This window comes from Gossypium hirsutum, chromosome A06 (genome assembly GCF_007990345.1).
Source record: "Gossypium hirsutum isolate 1008001.06 chromosome A06, Gossypium_hirsutum_v2.1, whole genome shotgun sequence".
In the NCBI taxonomy this organism is placed as follows: Eukaryota; Viridiplantae; Streptophyta; class Magnoliopsida; order Malvales; family Malvaceae; genus Gossypium; species Gossypium hirsutum.
This window is the reverse complement of record NC_053429.1, coordinates 108,853,677-108,863,696: the sequence shown is the minus strand read 5'-3', so window position 1 is coordinate 108,863,696 and position 10,020 is coordinate 108,853,677.

Genomic DNA, 10,020 nt, shown 5'->3' with positions numbered 1-10,020 from the left:
ACCTTTAATACTTATACAAAATTTATATTTTAAATAATTTATACACACATTATTAACCTAGTATCAATTATCTAAGTACTTTAATAATTTTCTTTAACTATGAAACTCATTCGGCAACTACACATACACACAAGCCGATTTTCCCTATCATCTAAACCACCTATATGAACATTTAACTAGCTCAAAATTCACCTATCTACCATTACTCATAAAAAGAACATGAAACAATTCAATTCAATTCATGACCGAATGCTCACAACACAAAAATTTTCAAAATTTAAACATGGGTTAACTAAGCAATGCTTCAACCATGCTAATTTCGCAAGAATATCAAGAAAATACATGGTAAATACCTTTGAATCATGTAGTAAATGACCGAATGTTGCTTGAGATTTTTTTTCCTCTCCTAATTTCGGCTATGAAGAACAAAGATGAACAAGCTTTGTCCTTTTCCTCATTTTGTCATTTTATTTATCTTTATTTTATAATAATAAAGCCATTAAATTTTATAATGCTAATTTAAAATGTATATATTGTTTATCATCATCATTATGGCCGGCCACTACAAATTAAAGTGGGAAATTTGACATGCAAGTCCACCTATTTTAAACCATAAAATATTTGGCCACTACAAATTAACCTATCACATTTTCAAAATTTCTCACATAAGTCCTATTTAATAATTTCACATACAAATGACACAATCAAAGCATGAAATTTTCACACATGCACTTTCACATACAAAAAGCATAGAATATAACATTTAATTATTTTTGTGACTTGGTTTTGTGGTCCCGAAACCACGATCCGACTAAGGTCAAATTAGGGCTGTCATAATTTTGCAAAAGATGTAAATGTGTGGTAGAAATGAGAAATTAATGTATAATGTGGGCTACCATAAGAAGGAAAAATGTTCAGTTAGGCTTGGGTAAGATATAAATTGCATGTGTTTCATTATACGAGCTTAGGGACTAAATTGTAAAAATGTCAAAGGTTAGGGGCAAAACGGTCAATTGGATCGGAGGTGGATATTAAACTTGAAATGTATTATATGGGGTATTAATGAGTTAATTTTGCTGTTATAGACCCTGAGGGACAAGTTCCGAAGGTCGATCGTGGTAAACGCAAGGTTTCGGAATAACCGAAACACAATCCCGAAAAGAATACCAGGTAAGTTTGGATAACATAAAGTAAACCCCTAATATGTATAATTACATGATTTATGAATGCATGATATTTGAAATTATTGATGACATGAAAATGTATGAAATGCATCCTTGATAATGAATTGTTGATAACCGTCTCAGTTGAGGTTAAAAAGGGAATTCGATGGATAAACCATGTTTTACATGTGGAATGAGATCCTGCATGTGTTGCAGTAAGGATTTAGCCTAGAGGAGTAATCCGTGATCTCAAGTATGAAGAGGAATCTAGCCCGGACGGGTGTTCCTTGAATGATCAAGCCTCCTGAAGAATATGTGTGCACTATGGATTTAGCCCGGATGGGTAATCCAATTAGGGTCTAAATTTAGCCTAGACTGGTAATTCAGATCCGAGCTCATTATAGGTGTTTGTCAATATAAGGGATTTAGCCTGGACTGGTAATCCCGACATCACCTTACGAATTCATGATATGGGGAATTTAACCTGGACTGGTAATTTCGCCAAGAAATGTGAGGTTCACGGGTGTGCATATATGTAAAATGATCATTCATGAGAATTGACGGATATTGGGTATTCCATTGAGATTTCCTAGAAACTCAATGAGGTTAATATGATGTATACTAACAAGATGATGAATGACGAACTCATCTATATAAATTACATGATTATGTGACTAACTCATTAATTGAGTGCATGTGATAGGAAATCATTTAATAATGGATGATTTCATGAATTAAGTATGGATGTATGCTAATTACTCGGTAAATTTACTTTCCGGCTATTTGAGCTTACTAAGCATTAAAATGCTTACCCCCTCTCTTTTCCCTGTCTTTACAGAGCTCAATGACTCATAAAGATTGGAAGACGATTGGAGAGTCAACACACTATCAACTAGTCAAACTTTGGTATAAAGACACTTTTATTTTTTTAATGGCATGTGTAGGGCTTTGAGTATTTTGTCATTTGATTCATTTGAACTACCAAATAAAGGCATGTAAAGATGCATTCATCTTTTTGTACAAGGCCATGGAAATTGGCATATTTGAAAGTAGGCTATGACCTGCCTTTATATGCATGTTTATGCTTCTTTATGATGGGTTGCTTCAAGTGGCAATGAGTTCAAAAATGAGCCAAGTTTTAAATGTGTTACAATAACATAAGAACCCATAAATAGTATATGGGAAATAACCTTTTTGAATGAAACCAATGATATGAGGTTTCCATACAACTAATTTCATCAAGATCATTTACAAGTGTATAATCATGTTTTACTTTAGATTTGGTATCTTTTAAGAAAAAGAAGTAGAAATGGGTGATTAAAGGCTTGGTAAATAGCCTATTAAAGTCCACATGGTTAGACACACGGGCGTGTGTCAATGCCGTGTGTGACACACGGCCTATCCCCATGGGCGTGTGGCATGACCGTGTGTCCGCTGCACCTAAAACTCTAAGCTAAATTAGCAGACAGATAGGACACACGGGCGTGTGTCTTGGCCATGTTAATTTAACAGAATGCTCAAGTTTTGGACACGTGATGAGCCCACGGGCGGGTGAGTCCACACGGTCCACCTACACGGGCGTGTCTCCCTTTATGTTAAGGAAAATTTTTTGAGTAGCCCAAGGTTAATCGAACGTGCCGATATTTGTCCCGCATTGCTCCCCGATATGTTATAGGTCTTGAAGGCCTATACGAGGGATGAGATGTTCATGATTGAAAGGTTTTAAATTCAAATGAATTTTGTGATCCAAGTTAGTATACTGAGAGTGTAAAGTTTCGGTAATGCCTGACCCTGTCCTTTTGTTGGATTCGAGCTAGGGGTGTTACATTTATTGGCATCAGAGCTACGGTTTAGTCGGTTCTAGGACTACCGTAAAGGATTGTTAAAGTTCGCTACACATGCCATTATTTGAGTGTTGATAGTGTGACGTCTCCTAATTGTTTAAATTGTTTTGAATATAGTAAATGTCTTCCAAACAAGTACAAGATCAAAAACATCTCCTAATTGTTTAAATTGTTTTGAATATAGTAAATTGTTTTGAATATTGTTTAAACCTGCCTTTATATGCATGTTTATGCTCCATTATGATGGGTTGCTTCAAGTGGCAATGAGGTCAAAAACGAGCCAAGTTTTGAATGTGTTACAATAACATAAGAACCCATAAATAGTAGATGGGAAATAACATTTTTGAATGAAACCAATGATATGAGGTTTCCATACAACTAATTCCATCAAGATCATTTACAAGTGTATAATCATGTTTTACTTTGGATTTGGTATCTTTTAGGAAAAAGAAGTAGAAATGGGTGATTAAAGGCTTGGTAGATAGCCTATTAAAGTCCACATGGTTAGACACACGGGCGTGTGTCAATGCCATGTGTGACACACGGCCTATCCCCATGGGCGTGTAGCATGACCGTGTGTCCCCTGCACCTAAAACTCTAAGCTAAATTAGCATACGGGTAGGACACACGGGCGTGTGTCTTGGCCATGTTTATTTAACAGAATGCTCAAGTTTTGGACACGAGATGAGCCCACGGGTGTGAGAGTCCACATGGTCCACCTACACGAGCGTGTGTCCCTTTATGTTAAGGAAAATTTTCTAAGTAGCCCAAGGTTAATCAAACGTGCCCGTATTTGTCCGGCATTGCTCCCCGATATGTTATAGGTCTCGAAGGCCTATACAAGGGATGAGATGTTCATGATTGAAAGGTTTTAAATTCAAATGAATTTTTTGATCCAAGTTAGTATACTGAGAGTGTAAATTTTCGGTAATGCCTCGAGCCCTGTCCCAGTGTTGGATTCGGGTTAGGGGTGTTACAATTATCTTTTTCAACTAAATCTGGGCAATCTTTTATAAAATTACTTCTTGAACCACAACTATAACAAGCTCGATCATTACTTATTCCCTAGAATTCACCAAAGTGTCATCCTCCGCATTGATTATATTCAGGCCTTTCATTCTTTGCATTATCAACACTAGCAACAGGCGTGGCTGAAGATTTGAAATTTGATTGCGGTTTAGCACGATCTCTATTCGAATGTCCCACACTAGCCTTTGAACGACTGGCATCATCTCTAAACTTCTTGCATCCAAATTGAAATGATTTGCCCGATGATCTCTTTTGTACTTCTCTAGCTTCAATATTAGCCTTTCTTTTCTCTTTCCTAAGATCTTCCACTTTACATGCTCATTCAACAAGCACCATGAATTCTTTGATTTCTAGGATCCCAACTTGCAAACAAATATCTTCATTCAAACCGTCTTCAAAACTCTTGCACATTATCGCTTCCGAAGATACACATTCGTGGGCATACTGACTCAACCTTACAAATTCTCGCTCATATTCTGTGACAGACATACGACCTTGTTTAAGCTCAAGAAACTCTTTGCGTTTCTGATTAATGAATCTTTGACTGATATACTTCTTCAAAAATTTATATTGAAAGAAATCCGACGTAACTCGTTCACTTGGAACCACAGATCTTAAAGTTTTCCACTAATGATATGTCGTGTCTCTTAGCAGTGAAACGACACATTTTATACATTCTTCTGGACTCAAAGACAACTCATCAAACACTCTTATTGTGTTCTCTAACCAGAACTCAGCTTTTTCTGCATCATCACTTGTTGTAGCTCAGAATTCTTCAGGTCTATATTTTCTAATCTTATCAACTGGTGGTCTACTCAACTGTACCGGATTCACTCGTGGCATATCAGGAGTTTGAGGAGGATTAAACGGGGGTGGAGGTTGTTGTACAGCCGGATTGTAACAGCCCGTTTTTAGGATTAACTGGAACAGTGGTTTCGGGGTCACCAAATCCAACGAGTAGGTTTGTAAATATTATATTTAATATTTACGAGTTAATTGTGATTTTTAAAAATATTTTTGATATTGTGATATTTGTTTTATAAGTGATTTATTAAGTTCAAGTGGTATGACCCTAAGGTCAAGTGGGTTTAGGAAATGAGGTATCAGGACCTCATTTCTATAAATCGAGTTGTAAATATTTTTATAAATATTTACAAAGTGGCAAAAAGATGGTATTAAAGTTTCGTTGAAAAATTTTATCGTTTCGATAGTTAATTAAGCAAAAAGGACTAAATCGCGTAAAATGCAAAAAGTTACATTCTAATTGTTTAAGTGTTTATTTTCCATGTTTTACTAAAGTAGAAGTCCCTATTTATCAATTAAACCATTACTTTATGATAGTGGAGTTTGGTGGTTTGGCATATATGAAATTATGTATTATTATAAAGGACAAAAAGGTAAATGGAATATTAAAATGTATTAAATAAAAATAAATAAAGTAACAGCCCAATTTGGACCTTAATTGGAACGGTGGTTTCGGGACCACGAATTCGAGTTAGAATAATATTTAAATATCATTTTCTATGTTTAAAATGTGTGAAGTTGCTTTTGTGAAATTTTCGTTTAAAAATTTTAGTGTTTGGAGGTCGATTGATGAAAAAATGGTTTAATCGCGTAAAATGGAAAATTTAAGGGTTAATGTATAAGGGCCAAATTATGATTGTTTTTATATTATGGAATATTAAGGTTGCAATTTGGCCATAAATAGGAATTGGTGGCTGACCAATATGCATGGATTAATGACTTGAATTGTTTGTTATATTTTATGGCATTATGGTATACTTTAATATATGTTAATATATTATATTTAATAAAAGATGAAAGTGTTCATCTTTCTTTTATTTTTACTCGGCCGAAACTAAGAGAAAGAAAAGAAAGTTTCAGCTTTGATATTTTCGGTCCTTGCATGTTCAATTAGGTAAGTGATTTGAGTTTGGTTTTTGTTAATTTTTACACTTTTGAGATAGTTGCTTTGAATACTATAAAGCCCATGCTTGAAATTTTGAAATTGATGATATAGTCATGAAGTGTCATTGTTAATAGTTTGATAAAATTTACGTTTGATGTGAGAAAATAAAATAAATGTGTTAGATTAACATTTTGGTATTGGGATTTTTGGTAATTTTGAGCATTTAGGGTTAAATTGAAAAAAAAGTACTAAATTGAAGGACTAGATTGTGAAATTAGTTAAATGGGAGGATTTATATAAGCTTAGTGAACATTCGGCCCTAGCATTGTATATACAAATTCTTCATATTTTGTGTTTTGAGAAAATTGGATTAAATTGTAAAAGTGCATAATATTAGGGGTAAATTGGTAAATTTCTCAATTATGTGAATTTGTACCTAAATGAAGGAAATTCTATTTGAATGAGATTAATTTTGAAATTTTTAGATCAAGAACCAAAAAGATCGGACGTGGATCGGGGAAAATAAAAAAAAAATCGTTGAGTAGTCGAATTCGACTGTCCGTCGAAATCCGAGGTAAGTCGTTAAGCAAATATTTATTGTTGGTTTAAATAAATATAATTTATATATTTGTGTGAGCCGCGTTGAAATATATAAAATCTTGGTGTTGTCGAATGCAAATAGAAATAATAAATATGAAAATTTCACTAAGCATGCGAGTTTGATTATCGAGCACTAAGTGTGCGAAGGAAAATATTAAGCACTAAGTGTGCGATTTCATGGCCTTTCTAGTTAAACAATAGCACTAAGTGTGCGAATACAACGGGTGAAGGAAAATGATCAGACGATCTAATTATCAAATGCAAGAGTAGTAGTGTAATATTTATGTTCGTAATAATGAAGGTACGTAATCAAACCTTTGTGGTTGATATTATTGAACTTGAAATTATATGGTGGGTAGTTATAAATATAATATGTATGATAGATTTGGAAAAATGAGAGATGGATGAGTTGAAAAGTATAAAATAAAATAAATAATGATAATAATAATAAAATGATATGATATATATATAATAATGTTTGATTATTTATTTTATATATGAGTGAACATTCGACTAGGTATTAAATGGTAAGATGGGAAGTGTTAAGTAATTATTATTATTATTTTTAGAGTTTATGTATATTCGAACATGTTAGGTATTAAACTTGACTGATTGATATATATTGGTAGTCAAGTTTGGTTGAATATGTGATTTTAGTAGCAGGACTTGGTTACTCAAATTGAGTTTTTAATGTCTTTTAAATTGTTTAAATTGCTTATAACTAAGCTAAAATAGCTTACTTTGAGAATGTGAAAGTGTATATATGTGATAAGGCCTAATGGCCGATGTGATTAATGTGAAAGTGTATATATATGTGATAGGGCCTAATGGCCGATGTGATGAATGTGAAAGTGTATATATATGTGATAGGGCCTAATGGCCGATGTGATGAATGTGATAAGTCCCGAAGGGCATTTGTGTCAGTACTATATCCGGGTTAAAACCCCGCAGGCTTTATGCGAGAATATTATCACTGATTAATGCCCGTAAGCTTCGTGCTCGTACTATATCCGAGCTCTAAAGACCCGATGACTACGTGTGGGGATTTTGTCCGGGTAAGACCCGATAACTTCGTGTGGAGATTATGTCCGGGTAAGACTTCGTAATAAGAATTGCTTATAAATATATTCAATGCGAAAGGTTAAACAGGTATGTACTCCAAGTTTATATGTGAGCTTGATTTGCACTAAATCATAAGGTAGTTATGTGACGCATACGAGAGCAATCTATGAGACTATTCCTATGATTATGTGACATCGGATCAGAGTGAGAGGTTATGTGAAATCATACGATATATCTATGTCACATGAGCTCACTTTTATGTGAAAGTTTATCTGCCTATTGTATATGATGAGATGTGCATATTCGGTAAAGGGATGGTATGCCCGAAGGAAGAGTGAAATAAAAATACGAACAACTATGTTATAATTTGATTGTTATCTGTTGACACTGCTTAAACCTTACTAAGCATTGTAATGCTTACTCCGTTTACTCTGTTTCCTCTGTTTTATAGATCTCATTGCGAAGCTACAGGCTCGGGGATCGTCAGCAACTAATCACACTATCACTATCCACTGTTTGGTACTGCTATGTTTTGGATTATCTTATGGCATGTATAAAATAGACTAGTGGCGGAAGAATATTTTGGTTAATGTATATAGCCATGCGAAAATGGCTTATATATGTTTGAGCATAATGTTATAATCATTTGGTATGGAATGGTTAATCACTATCATAATTTGTGCTATTCATGCTAAAAGGGCTAGTTGAATCATGGAAACTATGAAATAGGTAAAGTCTACCTTAAAGGCAGATGCTGGCAGCAGCAGTGATGTAGATTTGGAAAATCACTAAAAATAGTAGGATTGGAATTAAATAATGAATAAATTATGTAAACGAACCTTGATGAATCTATTTTCATAGGAAAGTAACGAAATGATCATATGGACATTATGTTAAGAGATATTCAGGTTCTCGTGAGACAGGGCCAGAACGGTTTCTGGATTCCCTGTTCTGACTTTGGAAATTCATTATAAATTAACCAGAGATAATTAGGAGTCATGCCATATATGTATAGATTCCTCTCTGAGTCTAGTTTCTAAAGAAACAAACGGCATCAGTATTGAAGCTCTGTGCAGGGAGATATCCAAGTCGTAATGCGAAAAGGTCAGTGTAGTCAATCCCTTTAACATGGGAGACTTTGACTAATAAACTGTACTAATTGGCCCGACCAAAAATTCTAGAAAAAAATATGTAGATGGGCATATGAGTCTAGTTTCAGGGAAAAATTACGAAACTGATTTTCGAGTTGTGAAACTCAAGATATGATTTTTAAGGTGACAGTGTCGCAGTTAGCCAACTTCCTGGAAAATTTTAAAATGGACTGGGATAGTAAGCGAATTTAGTCTGTGAACCCCTCGTGTCCGACTCCGGCAACGGTCTCGGGTACGGGGTGTTACAATTTTATTGGTATCAGAGCTACGGTTTAGTCGATTCTAGGACTAACGTAGCACGCGTGAGTCTATTTATACATGCCATAAAGTGATAAAATGATAGTGTGATGATTTTTGGCTATTAAAATGTGTTTGCAGTATTGTAATGAATCTTGATCCCGATCGAGCTGTAGCAAGCTTCTGACTATGAGAATTTGCGATATAACTTCATTTAGATATGCCTAAATTATTAAGTTGATCAGGTACGTATCATGTACTCGTATTTGAATTTCGATTTGGATTGAATTATAAGGGTATAAGTGATGCAATTTTGAAGGAGTGTTATGACTATAAATGTGATTTTTGTATGTGGCTATGGAACTGGAAGTTGAATGGTCGATAAGCATGTTGTGTTTGTATTCAAGTAATGTAAATGATATACTAATGTGTATTGCTATATGTGTATATGTATGTAGAGACGAAATTGTCGAATGTAAAAAGGCAGTGAAGCGTATAGAGTGGTTGGTTTTCAGCACTAAGTGTGCGGGCAATAAGTGTTCACGGTTGTGAGATTGTCACTAAGTGTGCGGGCAATAAGTGTTCACGGTTGTGAGATTGGCACTAAGTGTGCGGGCTTGAAATGCATGGCACTAAGTGTGCGAGTTTAAAGTACATGGCACTAAGTGTGCGTGGTTGATTATTAAGCACTATGTGTGCGAACCCACTATATATATATTTTCTATCAATTATTTATATTAAGGGTGCGACCTTACCAAGTCGATTTCGGACGGCGGAAAGGGGTAAGTTCTTGAGTAATAGAGCTTAAATTATGATTTGATTAGATCATGCTTTAAGCAAATCAAAATCATGCTCTTTGTGTGTGGCTATTGAGCCGAAATTGCAAGAATGATAAGTGTCTTGTGTTTGAGTTTTGCTAATGAAAATGAAATACGAATGTGTCATGATTTATTGTTAAATGTGCATGGTTATTCGAACGATGTCCGGGCTAAGTCCCGAAGGCTTTGTGCTAATTGACCATATCC